The following is a 26731-nucleotide window of genomic DNA, read 5'->3' as shown; positions in this document are numbered from 1 at the left end:
GTACCTTTTGACCATCTTCATTTACTTCCCTCTCATTTCTTAAATAGAGCATAGCTACTTATTTTTCAACTCAATTTGAGAATCTCTCTTTTCAAAGTAGTGAGCTTAGTATTTTCACATTTACTGTAATTAGTGATATATTTGGTGATGTTTCTACTATCTTAGCACGTTCTATTTTATTTATTGTTTATGTTCTATTCTCTCTTTTGTTGGTTTTACTGGATTAATTAAAACATGCTTTTATTTGATTTCATATTTCATTTATTCCTTTACTGATTTGGAAGTTATACAGTTTATTTCTATTATTTCAGTGGTTACCCTTCAAGTGTGGTTATGCATAATTAATTAAGTTTGAAGGTAATTAATATCTTACCCTCCCAAAACAATGCAAAGACATTGGAACACAAAATTCTAATTATCTTCCTTACACTTATGTGGTACTGTTGTCACTATTTTGTTTCTGATTTTTAATCTTTCAAATTATACTTATTATTATTATTGTCATCATTATTTTTCACACAATGTTTGTTTAAATTTACCTAGAAATTTACTAATACTATTGCTCACTATTCTCTTTTGTATTTCAGATCACCTTCTGAGATTTTCCTTATTCCTAAAATATATTTTTCTAGAATTTTCTTAGTTAAGGGTTCCGGTAATAAATGTTCTTAATTTTTGTTTGGTTACCCATTTAATTGGGTTCGAATGCAGCAACAGTTCAGTTATAGAGAGATTAGGACACAAGTAGTCTAAGTCCTAAAGTGGCAAAACATTTTTTAAGATTATGACCTGTGGTCCTGTGAATCAAATGTATGCTTAAACATGATATTGAATAGACAATTATTATGTGATACATAAATGCTATGGGATGAGATAGCTGCTTCACCCTGCACTGAGAGCTACAAAAATAACCAACTAATGTTTACAACTCTTGCTTCAAGACATGGTCAGAAGTACAGGGAGGTTTTATAATTCCCTTTAAAAGCCTCTGAATTCTTGTAGTTATAGGGCTGTTATAACTTGAAACTTAGACGAAGAGCCAGATCTGGCGTTGCTTTACTACAAGGTAAGTAAAATTCACTGCCTTGCCAGGTCGCTTATGTGACAAGTGGGACAGTTGTAAAAGAGTGGGCCCTGTGATTTGGGTCAATCCAGATGAATCTGAATCCCCTGAATCCCCCAAATCAATGAACCCTCCAACCCTGGTTAGTGGAAACAACTCCTTCTTCCCTGTGTGAATAGTATGATGCTCTCTAGCTTGAAAACTCTATATTGATCTCACCTGAAATAATTATCTTGCCTGAGGTTATCAATTGCTCTTATGCCTATAACTGCCACCCTTCATTTTTTCTAGTCCTATATCCAAAGTTAAATCTAGAGGAGGAGCAAGTATAGAGAGACTCCCTCCTATAAGAAGACATACATAACAAAAGAATTGTAAAATTTTGCTAATTTATATTAGTAGAAAATTGGGAAATGTGCAGTGATGGATCCTGAGACTATTAGACAAAGGAGAAAGAAACACAATTTTACTCTGGGCAGAGTTTATCAGTATGAATGTACATAGCACAGATTCTGAGTTCATATGCTTGCTCAAGCTACTGGGAATGATGTTACAATATTTGATGAGGGCTTTCATTTCTTTTTTCTTTTATATTTCTAGGCAACACATACAATATTCAGTGATATTGCTTTAACCCATTTACCAAATAATGCATGAGCTCTCAATGGTCAAAGAAAAATTGCGCTGGATGGAGTTAAACTGGCAAGGAAACTTTTATTCAAGGCTACTGCAATAGTGGAGAAAGATCAAACTCAATTCTACTGAAATAAAAAGAGGAAGGACTTTTAAGGGCTCAAGTGAACCAGTGGAAAAGTACTGGAAGACATAAGACGAGGTTGGTCAATGTGATTAGACCATCTGTGTCTGCTAATTGTTGCATATGGAACTTAGGCTTCTACTCTCCACAGAGACTGGAAGATAAGGATGTTATCCGCTTCAATACTTATATTTCAAAGTGACGGTTCCCAGGTCCTTAACAAAGACATTTATAGATGGTAAAGCTGGTAAAAGTCTGGAAGAAGATTTATATTCCAAAGTGGCAGAGAACAAATCTATAATCACAAATTCTCTCAAATAAGTGCTCTAAGAAAAGGTAGGTCAAGGGCCTACAGTCAGGAAGAAATCTGTCTATAATTTAGTTAAGCGGAGGGGACTTAGTCAGTGGGCCCTGGGCAAGAGGAGCTCTCTTGCTCTTTTAGACTGCAATAAGCAACCCCACCACTGGGGACTCCAGAGCCTGCAGACCTGATGGGGCTTACAGAGTCTGCAGCAGATTCGAATGCCATAGGGAGCAAGTATCCCTAGGAGAATCTCAGTACAGCTTCCTAAGATTTTTGTGGCAAAACTATATGGCGCTCTTTAGCAAATAACTCTCCTTTGAGAAAACAGATCCTGACTTGGAAGTAGATTTTGGTCAAGTCAGAACATCTAGCCAGAGGTGAATATGCGTCTTCAGCTCTTCCTCTTGAAGTGGATATCAACTGAGCATAAAACCCTAAACTCAGGCTTGCAAAGCAACACTGTCATTATGGGACCAAGGACCAAGATCAGATAGGAGTATTGCCTTAGAAGTTTTGGTGATATTTAACTTTAGTGGAAAATGATTTATTGTTGTTAAACTATAATGGAATTCTAACTATAGTGAGTGATGTTCCTGTTAATAATAAATTAAATTATTATGATCAGTGAGCTGTGAAGAACAATTATAAGAAAATGTGCTTAAGGTGTTAGTGGAATCCTCAATGCAACAGATTTAAATAAAACAATCTTCGAGACTCAGAATCTTAAAATAATTTTTCTTAGTTTTGGATGTTCAAAACCAGTGCAAGTCTCCAAGACCTACTCAAATTTCATAAAGGGCTTTTCTTCAAAGATTCTACCCCTTCTGTATTATCACTTACTCTTCATTCATCTTTTAATTCATGCTTGCCAATAAACATTTTTTTAATGCCTCTAATCTCCAGGTACTGTTTTTGTACTGAAGATACAGAGACCAAATAGGCATGGCCTTTGGCAACGTGGAATCATAGACTAGGGAGGAAGAGAGACAGGCAAATAAATCAATCTTCCCTTTGTCTTTTGTTTTCAGGACTAAGAAGATCACATGTAATACACACACACACACACACACACACACACACACACACGTATCATGTGGCATTTTAGCACTCACTTCATTCCTGCTTCTCATTCAAGATGTGTGATTAGTAGCACTTCACTCAACATTGATTAAACTAGAAATCTATCCATGAAACAATATCAAAGTAGTACAATACAGTATATTGCAGGTATTTATGTCACAATGTACCCACCTATTCTCACGTAAACACTTACTGAGCACCTTTGCTGGGACAGTATTTTAAGCAGCATAGACAAAAAAGAGGCACTGTAATAAATCTAACAAAGTAACCTCACAGGGTGATCTGATTGTAAATTCCTAACTGGGCAGGTCATGGTGAGTAATCTCATGCCAGGCATATAACTTGCTTAGTAAAAGGTTTATCTTTGCTTTAAGCAAGTCCTGTTCATTGCTCTTGTGCATCTAGGTTAACACATCTTTGAAATGCAGGAGTAATCCTCTTTTTCAGAGCCCTCAGAAGCATAACTACCCTTAAGAAAGCACATAAGTTTTTATTAACTATTCTGTAATCCAATCATAGATAGTAAATTCAATCATTAACTATCTTGTAATCTAATTCTCCTTCTTGCTTTCTCTCGCCTTCATGTAATCTTCCTTACGGTTCCTTCTTTAATGCCAAAAGGATAAAAGGAACTGTAAAACTGTCATCCAGAAAAAGATGAAGGGATGAAAAAAGTACAAATTCATAGTTACAAAACAGTTATGGGGATTTAGAGTATATCATAGGGAATAGAGTCGCTATTATTGTAACATCTGTGTATGGTGCCCAATGGGTGCGAGAATCATCAGAGAATCACGTCACAAATTATATAAATGTCTAACCATTGTACTGTATACCTGAAACTAAGAGAAAATTGGAAAACGAACTGTCATTATCCATTATGGCAAGGATTTGAGATCTTGCTTCCTGGCATGTCTTCGGTTCAGCTCAAATAATCTCTTATAAAAATTCTCTACAGGTTTGGATGTTCTTAAGTCTATACTATCTATGTGGTCTTATTCAGTCACATGGCTACAACTACTACTTATATAATTTCCAAATTTATATTTTCCCCAAACTCCAGACTTGTATGTTTAACTGCCTACTCACCATTTCCATTTATGGGTCTAACCGCTATGTGGAACTTAATGTGGAACTCTTCAGTCATCGCCTCCATTCGCCCACCTACCTACTCCATTGTAAGTAGCTCCTCCTGCAGGTTTACCCAGCTCAATTAGTGGAAACTTTATTCTTACATTTACTTAGTAAATACCCTTGAACGTATTTTAGACTTCTCTTTCTTCCAACATTCCAAGTCTCACCTAGACCCTGTTGGCTCTACCTTTAAACTATATCCAGACTCTTACTGTTCTCCTTCCTTCCATTTCTACTACTGGCCTAAACCCCCATCATCTTTCACCTGCAATATGGCAAAAGCTCCCTAAATGCTGTCCTTAACCCCTGTAAACTATTCTCTGAAGTCAGCATGGTCCTGTTAAAATGTAAATCTCTCCATGCTATTCTACCACTCAGAACCCGCCTATATCTTTCCATTTCGCACAGGTCCTCACAATGGTTGGCAGGGCCCAACATCTTCCTTTCCCGATCCTCTGCCCATCAGTGTCTGGTTTTATCTCCCGCTCTTCTCCCTTTCTATCACCTTTTTTCAGTCACATTGGCCTCCTTGCTTTTCCTGGAACACTCCAAATGCATTACCATCTTAGAGAACTTACATATGCTGTTCCCTCTACATGGAAAACAAGAGAGCCAAGCTCACTTTACCAGTGACGGAGGGACCGCCCTTGCCACTCTACATAAAGTAGCAATATTTCTCTTCTAACCCAAACTCTCTATTCTGGCTTTATTTTTCTCTATGACACTAACCATCCGGCATTCTATATATTTGCTTTTTTTTTTAATTGTCTGACTCTCTCCTTAGGCTCTCAGGACCATGTAGGAAGGTATTTTTATCTGTTTTGTTCCTGGCTTTACTCTAAAACAATGCTGGCATAGACTAAGTGCCCAATTAGCATTAACTGAATGAATGAACAACTTGAAGGTGAAACTTTAGCTGTATCTGAAAAGAGAGAATTTAGATAGTAATGGAACGTATTTTCCTCCAGGTAAGTACAGATAAGAGCATTTTGAAAATATAAACACTACAGGAATGACTTAATGGATGGGGTGGAGGAAGGGGAATGGATATCAGAGGGAGATGATAGTCAAGGAAAAGGCAAACCTCGAGCAAAGAGTGTTTTTTTAAATACTTCTTGATAATTTTATAATAGTGAAAATATAAGAGTTTATTTTGTATATTTCATGAAAATATTCAGATGGAAATGGCAGTGTCCCAAAGCCACATCTATAAGGCGTATTGTTCCTATAGCACATCAGAGCCCGACCATTGGCAAAGATCTCTCATCTAAGAATCACCCATAGTACCTGCCAGATGGAGGCTCAAGATTCTCTCCAGACCAAGTAGGCCCAAATTTTGAGTAAATCAGAGTGAACTGGTTACTCTTCTGTCGTGCAACCAGGCAACATTGGCTTTCTCCTTGCAGAGACACCCAAGAGGTCCTTAGGAGATAGGATTGGTGGTGTTTATTTTCCTGGTACACTTATTTTCCATGTGTAAAGAGAAAGAAAGAGAACAGCGAAGGCCGATCATAACTGTATTAACTACAGTTTTCCATTTTCTGTACCTGATGTTTCCACAACTAGGACCTTGCTGGTTAGGGTAGGGCTGCTCCTCTCTGGGTTAACAGATTTTAGAGATAGCAAAAAGACTCTTCCCAGAGCATGCCTTTCATATGCAAACTAACCATTCTAAAGCCTAACCTCTCCCACCCTTTTATCAGCTCTTAAAATGTGAGACACTACTCCCCAGTCCTGACTACCTCGAGGCTGGGTATCTGACAACTAGAAGCAACCTCAGTACCACCCCAACTCCTTACCCGTGGAATTATATTCAAACCAGTGAATCCTAAACCTGATTAGCCTACTTACTGAGCCTCACCCATTCCTTCCCTGGAAAACCAGAATAAAGGCTTTTCCAAAGCCCCCCTTGCTCTTTTTGCCTATGGTCAACCTCAGTGTTCTCTAGTGTGTCCCTGCGTGGCATGGCATGGCTCCTTCCTCTTGGAACTGTGAGTAATAAAGTATCTTTTCAGAATAAGAACAAAATCCTGGGTGCATCTTAAAAACTATAATTTACTCTTCTAATGCTTAAAAACTAAACTTTCTGCTCATGCAATTATAATTTGATACAAATGTCCAAAGAAAAGTGAAACCTTTGCTTCTAATATTGTATTGGCTATAGAGAATATAACTCTCAGACTGTAACTCTTCCTAGCAGTGCTACAAGCCAACATAATTCCGAAGCTTGCTTCACTCAAAAGCTAGAATATTTTACCCAAGAATGTGCTCCGCAGTTATGCCAGCGTCTCTGTCGTCTTTTTCTTCACTTAGTCCTTGCTCCTTCTGTCACTGGCAGATTCATCTTTATTTAGCTCCACCTTCCTCATCTCACCCCCTCCCACCACCCCCCTCAACCCAGCACCAGGGCGTCCTCTACAGTTCCACCTGTGATTGTTCTAGTGAGGCAGGAGTGGGTCCAGTGGTAAATCTGTTGAGATGAAGCCAACTCGAAATATATAGGCTTGCTAGGTAAACCAGGTATAGCCAAAAATGACCCGAACTACACAGCTTTGCACTGAGCCTGCCCAACAACTCTCTGGAGTCAGTAAAACTGAAAAGACATCTCCCGTCCTAAATTGCTATTTTAGTATGTAAACAGAGCATGGGTGGGTAGTTAGAGTGCTAGAGCTCCAGTATCTCATGAATTTGAATACATTTATGACTGAACTCCATCTCTCTTTTTAAATAAAAATCTAGACAAATGTCTTTACAGTGTAGAGTGCTGAATTTCAGCAATAATTAGATTTGTAAGTTGCATTAATATTAAAAGGTTACTCTCACTAATGGTTTCCTCTTAATATGATAACAAAATGCCAAGATCCTTTTAAATCAGCCATGCAACATGACAATTGCCCTTTTCAGTGTAGGATTGCCAAGTCTCCACCTGTCAGGTTTTGCTTATGAAAGGCTGTTGTTATTTCAGATGCCTCCTGGAGCCTCGTCCCTCAGTTGCTCTATTTTTGATTGATCATTAGCAATCTGCCTAAAGAGATGCCAAACTCCTAGAAGGAAAGAAGTTGACAGGACAGCTTGGCAGGGGAGGGTGACTTCATTGTCTCGCCATAATCTGAATCATTTTAAACTGGGGCCTTAGAAAAATAGCTGAAACTACAGTATATAAATGAGTTCTACTCTGGCCTCTAGGAAGTAGATTTAAGACTGTATCCAATTTTCATTTTGACTGGGTGGTTTTGATTGAGCTGATATGAATAAAATTTGACAGAACTGACCGGTCTATTTTGGCTCAGTTGACAGATGGTTTGGATGTTGAAAGATAATTCATGAAGTTAAAACACAGCCTAGAGCTTAGTAAGTGCTCAATTAACATTAGCTATTAAAATGCTGGCTGCTATGAATTGCGGCTATGCATTTGGATTTCTCAAGACCCCTTCCAAACATAAATGAGATGTCTAGGTTATTTAACATATACTAGATTCTGAGACATCTAAAATGACCTAAATATGACCAGTCAGATGCCCGCTATTTCCTGAGTGGCTTCCATATACAAAGCAGAATGGTTTGAGATAGCAGAAAATGTGTCAGAAATAAAAACACAGCATCTACCATCAAAGTACACAAAAGTTAATTGCTACATTAAACTTCTTAGCCCCCCAAGTTTTATATCTATAATCTGCCCAGTGAAAAGAGGTCTGAGGAAACTTGAAATGCCATTATTTTCCTACCCCATAGAAAATTCTAATCTATTAGGGTTTAGTGTCATGTGCATGCACACACACACACACACACACACACACACACACCCCTACACAATGTGTTTTCCTCACTGACAAACTGGTATACTTATTTTTGACTTAAAATTTAAAGGATCATAACCTTTGGATATTACAGAGAACTGGATTCAAATTCTATTTCTGCTCTTTCTTCCCTTATATATAAAATGTGGATAATAATAACTTCCTCAAATGAGTGTTATGGGAATTCTGTGAAATGGGACATATTCTAAAAGCCTAGGATAAGATGATGCACAGACTACGTGTGTAACAACTATATCGCTTTTCCCTGACTGCTTCTTTTTCCTTAAAGAATTCATTGTCTTGCCGTTTTTATTTAAATTTTTTTTAACTTGTCAGATAAAATTTGGTGCTGAATCATAGCAATTATATTAACTTTGCCATGTGGTATACTTCTCCGTGTCTCTGCACCAGGATCCCTGGCCTGTTAGAAATTGGGCCACACAGCAGGAGGCGAGCAAGCATAGTCTCATCTGCATTTGCAGCTGCTCCCCTGTGCTAGCATCACCACCTCGGCTCCACCTCAGATCATCAGGCATTAGATTCTCATAGGAGCACCGGTCCCTGGTGCCAAAAAAGGTTAGGGACCTCTGCCTACACCATGAATGAACTGGTAAGGGTTCATAAAACCCTTGGAATATTTGTGTGTGTGTGTGTGTGTGTGTGTGTGTGTGTGTGTGTGTGTGTGTGATATGTATTTATTTGCATTATTCTAAAGAAAGGGCTTATAGCCTTCATCATAAAAGGTATTAATGTTGTAAAAAAGTTTAAGAAAAAATGTTCAAAATAATTGTTGCCCTCCCATTTCTAGTACTATTTTATATCTTTTTTTAAATATCAGTTTTAGAATTTAGGCAGGGCATATATTAATAATTAATTAACTAATTAATGAATTAAATGTATAAATATCATCTTCACTCTTGTTCTATCAACTTCTCCTTTCTACTTACAAAGATCAGATCAACATGAAAAACACCCAGTATGGTTTGCCATTACCTCTACTTTTTTGCTTTTTTTTTTAACAACTATTAAAATTAAATATTAATTTAATGTTGACCATGGCTGGACACTGTTGTAGACATTGAAGATACTACAGTGAAGAAAACAAACAAAATCTTTCCCTTACTGAGCTTATATTCCAGTGGAAAAATCAATCAGTGAACAAGTAAATAAATAAATACCTTATCATACTCAATAGAAATAAGGGCCATGATGAAAAATAAAGCAGGGGAGGGTGTTGGGCAGTGTGTGTCTGGGTCAAGGGGTGATACCAAGGTCGTGATTTTAAATAAAGTGGTTCAGGAGGCCTCTCTGAAAAGGGAGGGAAGAAATGATGTGGACACCTGCAGGAAGAATTTTCTAGACAAAAAGGACTGTGAGTGCAAATACTTGGCAGCAGAACACACCTGGATGGGGTCCAGGAAAAGGGAGCTGGTCAGTGTGGCCAAAGCCAAGAGTGGAAGAGGTAGCAGGAGAGCTGGGATCAGAGAAGGGCCGTGGTAAAACGGGCATATGGCTCACTGTTGGCTTTCGATCTGAATCGGATGGGATGTCCCGAAGGATGTTAGTGTAAGGGTGACTTGAACTGACTTGGGTTTTAAAAGAATTCATAAAATGCCAAATACCATTTGTATAGAGTATTTTATAATCCATCTTCTTTCATGAAGTATTTGAAAAAATTTGTAATAAATAATAAAAAAGTTCTTCTGTTCTCTAGGGAGTAAATTGTGTAAATGACTGGAGATGAAAGGATGAATTCAATTGTTTATTATCTCTGCCTGGCTTTTTAAAAAAATTGTGCCTGGAAAATAATTGGCAGTTAGTAAATGTTCATATACTTACTAAGTTGTTAAAAGTGTGAGTTTTAAAAACAATATTGACTTTTTTAATTCAGTGATTTTTTCTTTATCTTATACTTGATAATCTCTCAAACATTTGTTCCTCAACTGAAGTCAGGAGAATGTGCTGTTTCATTTCTGGAGCTGGATTATTCAGACTAGCGGTACCCAATTTTTTTGGCACCAAGGTCCGGTGCTCCTATGAAAATCTAATGCCTCATGATCTGAGGTGGAGCTGAGGCCTTGATGCTAGTGCTGGGGAGCGGCTGCAAATACAGATGAAGCTTTGCTTGCTCGCCTCCTGCTGTGCAGCCCGGTTCCTAACAGACCATGGACTGGTACCAGTCCATGACACCCGGGTTGGGGACCCCTGGTTTAGACCACCATAACAGAGCCATGACTTTGTAACAAATCACAAATTAAGTTGGATAATAGAGGTAGTTCAAACCAGGGTGTACACTGCAGAGAAATTAAATCAGAGACAATTCAATGGAAAGAAAAACAACGATAAACAAAGTCAAGCATTTGCACTAATTTGTTTTTAAAACCTTACCTGTAAAGCCAGGCCACTAGCTGCCTTTGAGCCATAATCCTTCTAGCCCAGGAAGCTGCTGCAGGTGCCCCATGGGCTGCTCAGGCAAATCAGCAGCTATGTCTGTAAGAAAGAAATGATGACAAATAAGCTCTAAAAGCTACAAATAATAATAATATGGAAGCCTACTAAAAACTATTCCATTCAGTGAATGTGATTAGTTTTCAAGGCAACTGTTGTTTTTAACTGTTGAAGCAGTTCATTTAGATTCATTTATTTATACTGTCATTGCTGTGTCTCTTGAGTTTTTATGTAGAAGGGAAACCAGGAAAGGATGATTATTTAAGACTTTTTAAAAACCTCTTTATGGCAAATTGCTTTGGGTCACTCAGTCAGTGTGAAAAATCAAAGCAACAAACAACAGGCCCATCTGATTTGGGTCTGCAGGATGTCAGAGTTTCGGGGCAGCAACATAGCACAAAACTGTGGACACATTTGTGAGATTTATGCCATCATATTTATCAATCTCTATGTCAGAGAGCGATCATAACAAAAGAAGCCCCTGCGTCATATTTAACGGGACCTATTGCCAAAGATGTACTGACCAGGTGTTTCTTATTTTGAAAGGTCAAAATATGTTAAGACTTTGAATAAAGCTGCCTTAAAGTCACTTAGAACACTGATAGACATAAGGTTATGCCCCTTCTTCCTGGTCAGATGATTCCAGAGATAGGAGAGCATTTTTCTAGTGCATGCTCCTGTACTTTTTAGGATTAAATCTTAAAAGTGGAGGCAAGACAACATGCTGTAGAAGAAATTTCCCAGAGCACATTAGGACTAGTTTTCCTGCAAGCCTACAGCAATAAACCAGCAAGCAGTTTTATTATGTCCTTTTTAACTATTCCTGGCTGACTGCATTTAGCGTTAAAGGCTTCATCCAGGACCAGCCTCAGGGATCTATTTTGGGTACAAGAAGCATCCGGTTAGAGGTATCAGAGAAAAACAGGCATCCTTGATCTTTTCCAAAAGCACACACCATCCTCGTGAATGTACTTTTGGCTCAGCCATTATCTATAGCTTATTTAAAATAGAAATGGAAATGAATTTTCAAAATCTTCCATAAAAAATGAAAACAAGCAGCTACTGAAAAGGTAATTAAAATCTCAACTTAAAAACCCCTCAAAGAACTCTGAAAGTTCATAAGTTTAAAAACCAAACAAACAAAATCTAAGAGCCCATAGAATATGTTATATATTAGAGAACTAGTCTGCAGTGCTTCCTAAAACTCTCCTAAAACTTAGGGAGTGGTACTAGGAGATGGTCTCTGGTCTAAAAGCGTAGGGCAGAGGGTGTAATCTTTGCTGAAGGCTCAAACATATCTAAGGTATACAGAATTTATTCCCATTTACATGAAAATTTTCATGAAAAAAGCATTCCCCAAATTCATCAGAAAGGATAAAAGTAAAAATAGTTCAATAGAAAAATAGAGAAATGAAAGAGAGATTTATTTGAGTATTAAAAATACAACAAAGCTACACTAAAGAAGATCAAAACCACTACTACAATTAGTTCCATGGCAGAGTAGAGAAAGCCCAGAAGCAGATTTAAATATATGTAAATACTTGATGTATCATCGAGACTACATTTCAAATCAAGGGATAATGATCCAGTAAGTGGTGCTGGTACAGTGAAGTCTCCAGGTTGGAGAGAAGTCAGGTCCTTACATCTCACCCTGCTACACTAAGCTCCATGTGCTCAAAAACACACACACAACAATACAAAGGAGGAAAGGAAGGACTGGAGGGAAAGGACAGAATTCCTCAGCAAAACACCAAATATAGAAACCATAAACAGAACACATTTGACTACATAACTATATGAAATTTCATTGTTTCTCAAATTAAAATAAATAATAAAAATAATGTGACAGATTTTTAAAAATTTTGTGACATATGCCTAAAGAGTTTCTTTCTAATACAGAGAAAGTTTTACAGATTCGTAAGCAAAACCTAAATACTCCATTAGAAAATGTATAAAGGGCATTTATTCATTCATCCATTCATTTAACAATTATTTGTAAAGCATCTAGGAACTACTATATGCCACCTGTTATCCAAATTTGACCGCAAAGAAAATACAAGCATAGATTGAAAAATAAACACATAAAATGCCAGGGAAATATGGAAAATAAAAACATACACCTGGCACTGATATGAAGTGAGAACTATCTTGTACAGCATAGTTGGAGGTCTCTCATACTCTGATAATTAACAAAAGGTGAAACCAAACAGTCTATAAACACATTACTGGTATTCACAGAAATAAAGAAAAGAAAACATTGCAATATAATTTCCTTCCTGATCAAATTAGCAGTGATTGAAAAGAATTATAAAATCCAGTATTGGTCATGGTGCAAGAAAGTGTGTACTTGTATATGGAAGGTAAATTAACTTTCATGCAGATTCAAAACTTTCATGCAGATTCAAAACTTTCTGTAAGAAGAAAATAGGAAAATATGATGCAAAAGTGCCTCCTTAAAATTCTAAACAATAAAACAAAAATAGCACAAAAAGTGTCCCAAGAAAAAAGCAAAATATTCTTAATCTTAACACCCTTGTAGAGCTTTTTAATTTTTTCTATATTCTATTCCTGTCTTTTAAGTTAATTGTTATTATAAAGCACATAAAGTTTCATAGATTAGTTTTTTGACCTAGTACTTATGTTACACATTTTTCTATGTAGCATCATATCTATTATTTTATTAACTTAATAAGATGCCAATGAATAGATATACATTTCCTCCCTGTTGAAATTCTAGATCTGTGGTAAATAGCTAACAGCAAAGCTGACAGTTCTACTTCTACTTCATCAGCCACATTCATACATAAAAATCAACAATGTTCTAATAAGAGTTAACAATAATTTGGTTAAAAAAATATCATTTTTCCACCAGTGTTTATAGTCATGCAAAATTCAATTTAGTATTTACAAAATTATGCTAAACTTAGAAATGAAGTTTAGACCATCTTTTGGGTGTCCTACTTAACAAAAACAAAATTTACATACTACTGGGGGAGTATATCTTTTCCTGTCATGTCATGATTTTTAAAAATGACTGAAATAAGAAGAATATAGCATAGTGAAACATTTCTTTTGTTGTTAATTAGTGTTGGAAGATTCATAGACAACACTGCTAAAGATCTGAACAAAATGAGTATTAGAACACTTACACAGTGTAGGAGGTTTGCTGTAGAGTTGGCTGCAAGTTAAAAACAATGTCTCAGTTTATGATATTTGCCAGCTTCTGTTTTAAGAATGCAGTAGCTTTCTCTGAGTTATTAAAGGAAAGATCTGGAGAAGATATATTATCAAAAAAAAAAAAAATTACAGAAAAACTGTGTGAATGTACTCACTGTTGATACAACCAATTTAAGTACTATTTTCTTTAAAAAAAAATGTGGATAAAATTGCAGAGGTAATTACGTATTTGAAATTATCGTATCATTAGTCAGTCTTTTCAGCACACAAATTGAAATCTTATATTCATAAAGTGCTACAGGATGTTACTAATGTTACTGTGGTTAATTTTATGTTTTTCAAAAGGTCTTCAAATTATAGCATATACAATGATAAATAAGAAACCACCTTAAAAATCTTTTATAACATAAAAATATTTCTCTGGACATTCTGTGGCAAGTACTTAAGATATCTGTCAAGCTAATTTAAGGGTACATTGCTCATTTTTCTTTTACAAAAAGACACAAGCTCTTTTTTTTTTTTAAGTTTGTGGAATGAAAATTAAAGTAAATAATCTGCCACTTAAATATTTTCAGAAAAACATATACAAAATATTTAACTTCAAGATGACATTTTACTAGTAAATGAAAAAGCAATTGATATTCAAAAGATTTGCATGGAGAAGACATTTTTAAAAGAATGTTTGGAAATGTTTTAATCATTAAGCAATTTTAATGTCTAAAACAATGTGTGTTACCTATAAAATCTCTGTTACCTATATGACTGAAACAATTAGAAACAGAATTTTTTAATCTGATTAAAACTCTTTCAGCAAAAAACATCTTTCTTTAATAAAGAATGTCAGTGGATTTGTTGCAGAAAAATCAGACCAGCAAAAAATCAAGCAATACTCGGAGAGTTGGAGAACTCAGATTTATTACACTGCAGTCCCAGAAGAGCTAGCGCTCTAAAGATCTGGCCCTGAGCTCAGGGGTAATCTTGCTTTTATAGGACTTATCCATGCAGTTACAGTTGGCAGGAGCCGATTGGTTAATTTGTCCTCAGCCAGTTATAGAGCGTGGGAGTTGCTATGGGCTACGGGCAGTTACAGAGGACAAGCAAAGGGGATACATCTGTTATCTAGACAGAACAAGCAAAGGGGAGGGTGAGTCTTTAGTTGATTTCAAAGTCACCCTACCCTTCGGCCTATGCAGCAAGCATGTCTACAGAAGCAGAACAAAGAGTTGATTACAAGGTTAGTCATTTAAGTAGAAAATTCCTCTTCAGATTTCACACACTTATCACAAATGTTATTATTTAATGAATTCTAATTACTCATAATGTCAACAGACTAATGTGAGGACAGATTGAAATTTCAACAAAACCAATTATTATTTGGTGGGCAGTTTGGAAAAACTGAACAATTCAGCAAATGGAATAAATATTACATTCCACCGCAGTCAAGTTACCTTAGTGAGATAACTTTTTTCAAGTGTGACAAGCATTAAACCAAATGTCAATCAACACATGAATGAAATAAAAGGAACAAATTATTAATACATGCTTCAACATGAATAAATCTCAAAATCATTTATCTGAGTAAAAACAGCCATGCAAAAATAAGGGGAGATACTATGTGACTTAATTTATACAAAAACTAAGATATTCAAGCTAATTTATAGTAATAGAAAGCAGGTCATTGGTTGCCTGGAGATGGAATGAAGAGAGGTAAGGTTTGCAAAGGGACAAGAAGAAACTTTTTGGAGGGAGTGATAGAAATGTTTATTATCCTGAATGTGGTGATGGTTTCAAGGCTGTATACATGTCACAAATTATCCTTAAATGTGTACAGTTTATCTTACTTCAATAAAGTTGTAAAAAATTGAAAACAACAATAAAAAGCAAGAACCATAAGTGAGAAAATATAATTATTTAGACTTAAATTATACCTCTACTTTTCAAAACACACTATCTAGAAAATCAAAAGACAGGCTATACACTGGAAGTAAATATTTGTAAATTACATATCTAATACAGAACTTGTATTCAGAATATGTAAAAAAACATTTAAAAAATCAATAATAAGAAAATAAATGGGCAAAGGATTTGAGCGGATATAATACCAAAGCAGAATATAGACTGAAATGGACACAAAACTCAATATATACTATACTCAATAGTATTAGTTATTAAGAATATTTAAATAAAACTTCAGTAAAATATCTTTAACACTGTATTGGGGCTAATAACAAAGTACCACAGAATGGGTGGTGAGGAAAAAGACATTTTTATTTGCCCTTCTAGGTCTCTTCTGGCTGTTCTAAGAATTAAATTGACAGACAGATTAATGAGATGAAAATAATTAAATTCAATTTGTTACATACATATGGAAGTTCCATGAGGATTCGGGACCCAAGAGCAAGGTGGACAATTAAGACTTATATGCCATCTTGAGCTAAGGAGGAGTTAGTGGTTTGGGACTTCAAAGATAAGGAAAGTAATTCACATGGAAAAGCAAATGTTTGGTAAACAAATGTTTCTTTGTTAAAGCAATGTTTCCAGAAGCAAATGTTTGGTGAACAAATGTCTCCGGGAAGAGACAATGGGACATAGAATGAACTCTGATCTCTAGATCCTGTCAAGTTTCCCCCATTACACTCAGCCTGCATTCTTTGTACATATCTCTGATGATAGCTCTATTTCCTGGAAAAGACCCTCAATTTAAATTCTTTTAGGCAGTTACAGGGAAGGTCAAAGTTTCTTCCCAAGTCTTTGTTTCTTAAAAATAAAATGATCTTCATACCAGAGAGAAAAATTGGGTGTGGGGGCGGGGGGAGGTGGGGAGTGTGGCAAATTTTTCTTTCTTACAGAGGCATAAACAACAGAAATTTATTTTCTCACAATTCTAGAAGCTAAAATTCCAATATCTGAGATCTCTCTCTTTGGCTTATTAATACTATCTTCTCTCTGTGTTGTCCTATGATCTTCCCTCTCTGCTATCTGTGTCCTCATCTCCTCTTCTTATAAGGACAAGAATCATATTGGATTAGGGTCCACCTATATGACCTCATTTTACCATTACTACCTCTTTAAAGGCCTTGTCTCTAAATACAATTACTTTCTAAGGCATCAGTGGTTAATCCTTCAACATATGAATGCAGGGGCAAACAATTCAGCCCATAACACATACCTATCGCAATGACAAAAAAAATTTTTTTTAAGAAAAAAGGTTACTTTAGAAGTGCAAGTGAGGATGTGGAGGACCAGGATGCTCATGTATTGCTGGTGAGAATACAAAATGGTATGTGCATTTTGGAAAACATGTACTTATTGTATGAGCCAGTAATATAACTCCTAGGTATTTACCCACAAGAAATAAAAACACGTTCACACAGAGACTATGTATAAAAGTTTACAGCAGTTTTATACATAATAGTCAAAAACAAAATATTCATCAACTGGTGAATGAATAAATTATATATCCATACAAGGGATGCAACTCATAAATGAAAAGGAAAAACTGATTATTCGACAACTTAAGATAATCTCAAAAGCATTGTGCTTTGTTTAAAAATAGCCAGACACAAAAGATACAGTGAAAGAAGGCAGGCACAAAAATGGTACAATTTACATGACTCTGGAAAAGGAAAAACTATAGGGACAAAGTTGAATCTGCAATTACAGGAGCTAGGGATGGGGGCAGACTCTGAAAGGAGGCTCAGCGTTGGAGGAGGTGCTTAGTGAGGTTAGGAAAATGTTCTATATCTTGATTATGGTAGTGGTGACAATTGTACTCATTTTTCAAAACTCAAATTGTACACTTAAAAAAAAGTAAATTTTACTGTATGTGAATTTTGCTTCAATAAGCTTGACTTTTTAAAAAAGTATCAAAAATAATAATCTTAGGAGCAGACCATGGAATTGCTAAAATATAAAATGTCGAACAAATATTTTTAAAATTTTAAAGTATATTCACAATCACAATGCTCCTATTAAAATAAAATAGTATTAATAATAACATTTTAAATTCATCCTTTTTCAATTACTTTTTGGATATGCCTATATGCTACGCATAAAATATTAACACAAGTACATACATATAATTTATACATATATAACTAAATATGTAAAGGTGAAGTATGCTCAAATTTAATTTTATTCTAAGGCATGAACACTCAAATATTTTGGGAATCGCTGACCTAGGTTGCTTCCAATTTTTCATTATTGCAATATATAATTCTTGAATTTGCATTTCTGTGCTTAGAGCTTTCATTTTTATTTTGACTTTTTTTCCTTTGGAAACAAGAATGACATAATTTACATTAATGAATCAAAGTAAATATATATACATCATGAAATTTATATATTTAATTGTTTTCCAAAGTTGTTAACCAATTTACATTGTCACAAACAATAAATGAAAGTATATGTTTCATTATGCCTTTGTAAGCACTGGATTATTTTAGGCGCTCTTCGTTAAAGTATGGGAGACTCATTTTATTATTATTTTAGGTTTTTTTAAATAGTAAATTATTTGTATTAAATGTGTTTCAGCAGCTGTCAGAGCCTTACAAACATGGTTTCACCTATTGACGTAGTGTATTATATGTGTTGATTTCCTTATATTAAGCCATCTTTACATTCCTGAACAGAAAGTACAATTTTGAATACTTGCTGGTAAAGCTGGCCCGGTGGTTTAATTGGTAATGGCTAAACATAGCCTTGACAGCTGACTCCCAAGTACTTATTTCTCCCAGAAACCAGTACTTCAATAGAGCTGTTTTCTTATTCTTAATGCTGCATACTTTCCTTTGTTCTCTCAGATAATTGCTTATATTTCTCTGTGACATGACTATTTTCATAGCATGCCAATTTCTTCAACTCCTTGAAACAGGTTGCCTGTCCTCTATTTTTGTAGACACTGAGTAGGCCCTTACCACATCTATGTCCAATACAGTCTCCTGGAACAGAAACGTCTTTCCTTTCAGGGATTTCAGGGCCCTGTACTTCAGCTGTGAGGTTTTGCAGAGCTCCATAAATACAGTCATCAACAACCTATTGAGTAATGCACTGTAGATTACAGTTTATATCACGGAGTCCAGAGCTGCTATCTAAATAGACTTTATCATCTACCCCAGCCACCTGAGGGAAGCTTTCATCCACACAACAGAACCGAGTGGAATATATATTGCTATATGACTTAATTCTCAGCCATCTGAGAGAGTGAAAGCCAAAAGCAGCACCAGAAGGAAAAAATAAACAAACCAATAAGGAAAATAGTCTTTGGTACTTTATACGGCTACATGGTGTTAAGATCCTCAGGCTTACATTCATTGAATCAGTTCTTTGAAGCCAACAACACAAAGCAGCCAATACTGGGTTACATAATGCTTATACTTTCCCAGGAGGAAAAAAGAAAAAAAAGAAAAAAAACAGTAATTTTCAACCCTGACTATACAACAAAGCAATCTGTAGAGCTTTACATATATACTTGGACCCAACATTTAGACATTCTCTTTAATAGGTCTAGAATGAGGGCTGGGCATCGGCATTTTTTTAAAGCTGCAGGTATGATTCTGATTCTGAGCCAACATTTAAAATCAGTAGTTTTGATTCTGGGGATCAAGTTCCTTTCCAGGAAACTTAGCACAAAGAAATCCTAAGATGTAAAAGTACCAGATCTTTATTTTTAATCCATCCTGCTTGTCCATTTCTACTAGCATAAAGCTACACAATTGACTGAATGCATGCTTAGTTTGACAAGGTAGTCTTTCCTTAGAAGAGCTGTCTTAGTTTACTGATGCAAGGTATAATCATATTTGGAAGACCCAGAAATAATAACATAAAATGATGTGAAGATTATGGAAAGTAAAATAATCTCGAATTTTATTAAACACACCTGTTCAATTGTACACTTCTTCCAACCAGAGGGAATTAACTGCTAGGAAACAGTCATATCTAATACACACATAAGTGGGCTGGAACAGGCAAAGGCTGGACCCAGAGAGGCAGCAGCCAACACTGTTGACCTACCATGGCTGGAAAAGCAAGAGGAGAAGGAAGCATTGGCAATGTAACAATCAAGGGAGGAGGGTTATCTATCTATTCATAACCAGGAGAGAGATGGAATCTTTTTCTACAGGCATGGTAATCAGAAGTGACCGTTTCCAAAAAAGTGGTCACAACTTCAGTGTTATGGCTATGGGAAGATGGTAGCATTTAAGGTGAAAAAGACCACTATCTGCTGAAAGAGCTATCTCACCTGGGGAGCGAGTCAGTGTAACTTAAAGAATTAATGTTGGGGTTCAAATAGCATAGAAAATTAAACTCAATAAATGTTGAGATAATCCATCGACCAAAAAAATAACCCATTAGACAGCAGCTACTTTACGTGTAATTTATCACTGGTCTTATTTTCAAGGCAGTCATTTTTCCTTTAAACAATACCTGTGCAGAATTTTACATATCATTTTTCAGCTCTAAACTCATCCTTGTCCTCTACCCTACATTTCAGAGACTGCAAAGTTAGCTGCTTTCTTATTGGTCTCTGCTAATAGGAGACACTAGAGCGTGACTAGAAGGAGGAAGTAGAAAGGCAGGACTAGGCTTTTGTTGTTCCTGTCAGCTGGTTCCAGCCTTCGGCTGCCCCCAGCACTCCCAGACTGGCCTCATCTCATTCTCAGAGGTGTCAGCAAAAGTCACTGATGCATCTTCCTCAGAGAACTGAGTACCTAAGTTCTAGTACCTCATCCCTTTTTCTGCAGTTATCTTCTCTGTCTTACCTGTGTTCCCCTTTTCTCTTTCAGCTTTCTAAAGCCTGTGTAACTCATTCTCTGTATCAGATCCCCCCCTCTGTTGGAAATGTTTAGAGTATTTTTGTTCAGTACAAAATGCAACAGTTGGTCTGGCTAATGTAGCCAAAAGGGAAAAACAAAATGCAAGTGTTAATTTTCCTTTTTTATACATAATTTGTTCAAGTAATAAGCATTTACTAAGCATATCTGTCTGGAGATGATTTTCTCCGCTTTAAAATTAATGATTTATACAATTTAAATATACAAGTAAAAGCCAACAATAAAATTTATTGAAGAATATAAAATATTATATAAGTGGAAAGTGTTATACTTCCTTATTATTATTTACTTCACCACACCTCTTTATTTAAGCTAATTGCTGATATTTTCAACTATTATCTCTGCTTCTGCATCATTATCCAAGGTCCAGCCTAGTTTCTGTAATAGTCTCTCAAGATCACACTGCCCTGAACCACCTTTTCTACACATCTCCCACCCAAGCCCACGGCCTCCTTGGGTCCATTCGCTCTAGAGCAGTGGGCAACTGGCAATTGTCCTTGGTGTCTATGTACTAAGATCAATTGTGGGCCAACCACCAAAGATCTGGGTTGCATTGGAGTAGTCCTTTGTAAATTTTCATATTTAAACTCTAGAAAGTTTAATAGGCTCCTAGTATGAAATGACTGAATTACTTTCTCAGGTTTCAAAGAGTACTCAGTGTGAAATATATCCCAGAGCGTGCACTAAATAATGAACTCTGCTGAGTGCTCAGATTTAATATTAAGAAATGGGAGATAATCGTTTTCTGCATAAAACCCACGCTCTTAACTCAGAAAAGTCTCATTCACACAGCCTGGGTTTTGTTTGTATGTTTGTTTGTTTGTTTGTTTGTTTGCATATTTGTCCACCCAGATACCTATAGTTCCCTTCAATGCCTTAGAGCTCCTAGGTTCTTGCAATGCTATGTATAGGAGTAATTCTCACTTTGTTCTGCCACTTATCTCAAGATTTATTTAAAATTTTTAAACAATTTGGCACCATCGTACTCAGCCCATAAGAGAACTCAACATTAAAAAAGAAAAAAAAACTCTGCACTTTTTAAAACTAAGAAGTTCTTACTGATGCTGAGAAGGGCTTCTTATTTAAACTTCTGGATGAGCATGATACTTGGGAAATTCTGGAGCACAGTTTCACTTCAGGTGAAAATATATTTTCACCTGAAGTGAAAATATATTTTCAGGTGAAAATATATGTTTTCTGATAATTTATTTGAGGCAGTGTCAAAAGTCTGCATGGTAGCTATGGGTTTCCAATTATGTTCTTTTATTTTCTTGAGAAAATTAAATATATTCAATCAAAAGTTACTCAAAGTGTGTGTGTGAGTTGGGAGGGGGGTGTGGAATCTAGCTAAACAGATAAAAAAGATAAAGCCTACCCATCTCCTAAAAAGCTAGTAAGAAGGAGATAAATTATGAGAAATATCTTTTGGAAATTAAAGGTAGATTTTAAAGGCTTTATGTCACTTTATAGGTATATTTATATAAAAGAGAGAAAGTTTCCTTTATATACATCCAAAGTTCTTTTTGCTTGTGTCCTAATTCAGGCCCTTTTGCCTCTTTGCTAAATAACTTTTTTCCCTGAACATTTACTCCAATCTATGCTTCCCATAATAACATCCTTATCACTGAAAATCCAAATAAATCATTCCATATTTTATATTTTTATTGGTTCCTCATTAATTCAAAGATTTTAAAAATAAGCTGCATTCTATTATTTGATACAAAATATGTTATAGTCTACATATAAAAGTCTACTTATTTCCCATTTCTGTACTATTATCCTCCTACAAGTTGAGAAGAATATAGAAGAAGGTAGCCTAATCAATATTTATAAAGTAATTAAAGTTTGAGAGCCCAGAACAAAAAGGAATACACAAGAAAAATAACTCAAAACCTTCTTGTCCTCTGCCTTTAACTTCAGAGAGAACAATAGATGAATTTAAGAAATGTACGGGCAATAACCTTAACAAGACCTTGCGACTGATGGCATGTATGGGATGAAGAAAGAGGGAACAAGAGGATGCTCAGATTTCTGACTAGAACGACTATTTAGGTCATTGCATCATTCTCTGAAATAGTGTATAGAGGGAAAAGAACACAATGCGGGGAAAGATGAGTTGTCTTGTATGCATTAAGTCTGAAGTACTTGTGTGAAATTGAAATCGAGAGGTCAAGTAGGGAAATGACTATATGTGTCTGTATTTAGGAAACGTCTGTGCTTGAAAAATAGATTTAGGGGCCTCCAGCTTACAGATTGAAGCCATTTTCTATCCACGAAGAATGTGTGAAATGAGAAAAGAGTCTGAGGAGCAGCACATATAAAGAAGAAAATCCCTGTAAAGAAGGGTGGGTAAGAGAATCAGAGAGGTAAAGTGACAAGGAGGCAGAGAAAGGAGGGTGTTTTTAAGGGAAACACTATTATAATACTGAGATATTAGGTAATATAAAGACCAAAAGTTTCCATTAGATCCAGCCACAATTCCAGTGCTGTATCAGGGATGAAGCTAAATGGTAGCAGATTGAATGAGTGAAGGTGGGAAGCCTCTACCTTAGGGTTTCTATTTTCTCTGAAATAGGAAGATTGTGAGAACGTCTTGAGTTGTGGCTGGATATCTTGAATTTATAGCAGCCATTAAGAATTACAAGCAAGAGAGTGATGTGATTAGATGCAATTTCAGAAAGGCAAACCTGCCAGAATAGAGCATCAATTAGAAGACACTGAACTAAAAAGCATGGAGACCAATTACACAAGATTCTAACCATGTTCCAAAAACAATAATGGTCATGGAGAGAGAATTTGAGAGTGCACAATCAAACATCAAGACATTCATTGATTCACTTATGTCCACTGCTGCCCCATTCCTCTTTCTCTATTCAGGGGTGAACCCTCCATTTAGTAATTTACTACCTGCTTATTGTTAAACTTAAGGCAATCGCTTGGCCAACTGCTTTCCTATGGCTTCGTTGATCATGAAGAAAAAGAGCAATAGCGAGGGAGAGTATGGATGGATCAGTGCAAACAATACTGGAAAAAAATTATTATACATTCTTTGGGGCAATGGAGGTCACCTCTATACCAGAATGTTTCCACATGAGTGAAACCCAGTAAGAAGAACTGTTCCTCTGTATCCAAGGTAAGAGGACATTTCTGAATTGCTTTAACTGGGAAATGTTGTTAAGACCATCCTGCAAAGGAGTATGTGTGCTTCCTGCTGTTGCAGATGCTAATAGACATAAACAAACTATATGAACAATTCATCTCTGGCACCCTCCAAAGAATGGTGCTCTTGAAATAATGGGAAACAAAGAACAGGCAGTGTGTGCCTGGGCATCTCCTCTGAGAAAATGTGTTTATGGAAACATTCATTGTGCAGGAGGTGGGATATCTATCACTCCACCTAAGAAATTGGAGTAAACAGCTTATTAAATTTACATAGCACACTAAGGTGAGAAAGAAACTAAGAAAATCAACAAAGAGAATAAATAAACAAAGAAGCTGCATATCTCCGAAACAAAGAACTTGCATATCTCCTCAGAAATTGGTTTAAAATGTATCAGGAAGAAACCAGGTTAGGTTTAAAGCAAGACCTTAATTGTAAGTTGTTATCAAAACGGATCTGGTCACTTACAGGGTGGTTTTTCATAACACTCATGGAACACTATCATAAAGAAAGCCCTGATTAGAAGAGGGAAATAGTTACATGGAAATATGGACAAATGATGGTGAATATCAAGAACAAATTTAGAAACTCAGTTTTGTTTCATTTTTAAATTATATTTAGCTCAGCTAAAACACATAGTTCTTTTCAAAATATAAAGATCTACTCTGTGCAATCACTGTAAGAAATTCAAAGATGGTACAAAATATAATCCTGTTTCTCAAGAAGCATTTTTTAGAAGTTCATGATTAATTTATCATTAGATTCCTTATCTAAACAGAATTGATCATCTGAGCATCTTCAGGATTCTATCAATAGCTTTTCTTTGATAAGACAAAAAGAAATTCCGTTTGGTTAATACACTTTCTCATTTTACCAAGGAACTCTAAGTCGCTCATCTAAGTGATATTTTTTTAGTTCATGTCCTCCTTCTTTTTCACAGAGTATTTGATACAGCAATCTATTCATTTCTGGACAAGCTCTCCTTTCTCATCTTCCATGATAAAGTATTGGTCTCCCTGCCCTTTCAGACATCCTTTTCTTCAAGAGCTTGCAACCCCCAAGATTCTAATCCTGGCCCTCCTCTCTTCTCATTCTACTTATTAATCCTTCCAAAGAGCCTGGAATATAGTAGAGGGTAATTATATTTTGGATTAATGAATACAATCAATCATTAAGTTCTATGAATTTTCCTTTTCATACTCAAAATATACACACATTACAAAATGGCACAGAAAATCAATTTAAGAATGCAAGACAATGTTAATTGTACATTCATTTGACTGGGAATAGCCAATTTACAAAAAACATATAAGTTGTAATGGATAGTTATCATAGTTGCAAATGCACATTTATTGGAATTGATTCCACTAATGTTTATGACTCCAGCAAGACTGTAAGCTTCATGAGGGAAGAGAACGTGTCTATTTTTACTTCCCCCTCTCTCTCCAACAACTAGAGTAAGTATCTGACTAAGTACATGCTCAATAAATATTTGTGAAATTTGTGAACTGAATGAAGAAATAACAATCTTGTATCTGATTTTGCACAGTGCTTGAAAAGCTGAAAGCGGGGTACAGTGACAGGGAAGTAAAAAATACCACTGTTAGGTTCAGAGCAGTGATCTCAGCCAAAGGGGGATCATATTGGAAAGAGTGATTAAAAGCAAAGCTCAGGACTGCCCACTGGCTCAATTCTCTGTGCAGGAGTAGAAGGCAGAGGAGGGCACAGGAAAGCCGTGATGCCCACTGAAGAAATTTCAGTACTCAGGAGTGTAGGATGATGTATAAAACCATTGAAACCTGTGAAATTGAGAATGATATATAACATCATGGTGTGTCAGATTAAGGAATTCATGAATGCCTAATTGTGGGAAAGAGGGATATATAATAATATTACTTAATTCTAGAAGGAAGATTCACACTCCTATACTGTCTTCAAAAGCTGCATAGTTTGGAGCTGATCTCTGCAAGTGTTGAGACCAAACAGAGGTTGAGGACAAATTAAATCCACTAGACTAATTTATTCACTATGCGTAGAATATGCCGTTCCTTTCCTTGACTTTGCTTACTTCTTGAATTCTTTTATTCATTTAACAAAAATATTTAAGCAAATGTTAAGCAAATACAACAGGGAATAAGACATTTTTTGAGTGTTTATTTTGTAACTACCTTACAGTACTTTATATAGGTTTACTAATCACAATAGAAATATGAAATTAATTAGACTGCTATCCTGATTCCAAATGAGGAATTATCCTGATTACAAATGGAGAGCTTGATAAGTTTTCTAAGATCATAGATTCAGGAAAAAATATGTGTATGAGGTACATATTCATTCAACAAACACATAATGAGTGTTTACCATGTACCTTCTATGTAAGCTTATGTCCTGCTGCCCCCCATGGCTAGACCAATCCTGAGTTTCAATCATCATGGTCCACCACCTGTTTTATAACTTTCTTATTTCTGCTCTTGTATCCTCCAGCCTGAAATGTCTTTCTCTTATTTTTCTACACCTTCTCTTTCATTCAAGATTCCACTGAATCTGTCCTCCTCCATGAAATCATTTTTCTCTATTTCAGAAGATGGTCGCTTCTGCAGTCTCTGGCTGACTATCGCAAATAATTCCTCTAAAATCTAATCAAATTCTGCCAGATGTTACTTTTTAATTATTTCAGTGTGCATATCAACAGACCACAAACTGCTTAATGGCAGAAATTATATCACATATTTCTTCATATCACCCATAGAGCTTAGCAGTGTCAGATTTCTGCAAGTTTCTACTGAGTTCTAGAATAGAACTTAACTCTATGAAATTTACCTTGATAAAGACTTATAAATAGATTACTTGCCATTTAAAAAGTGTTTTCTCACTTTGTCTACACTTCTTGATATTTAGAGATGCTAGTTTTCTTTTTTAACTTTTAATAATCAATTTTAAAATTAGGTCATTAAAGATGCAAAAAGATGTTTGAAATG

The 26731-nt window shown here is 35.8% G+C and overlaps 1 long non-coding RNA gene across 4 annotated transcripts in view; it reads right to left on the bottom strand.

The window, feature by feature from the left end:
* LOC120599655 (uncharacterized) overlaps nucleotides 1-26731 on the bottom strand; it is a 461597-nt gene that overhangs the window by 342077 nt on the left and 92789 nt on the right. For all 4 annotated transcript variants that reach the window (XR_005651960.1, XR_005651961.1, XR_005651959.1 and 1 more), the window contains exon 2: nucleotides 10524-10625. This is a non-coding gene — a long non-coding RNA (uncharacterized LOC120599655). The remainder of the gene's footprint in view (nucleotides 1-10523; nucleotides 10626-26731) is intronic.

Source organism: Pteropus medius, unplaced genomic scaffold (genome assembly GCF_902729225.1).
Source record: "Pteropus medius unplaced genomic scaffold, Ma_sr-lr_union100, whole genome shotgun sequence".
Lineage (NCBI taxonomy): Eukaryota > Metazoa > Chordata > Mammalia > Chiroptera > Pteropodidae > Pteropus > Pteropus medius.
This window is presented reverse-complemented; position numbering and strand designations above follow the sequence as displayed.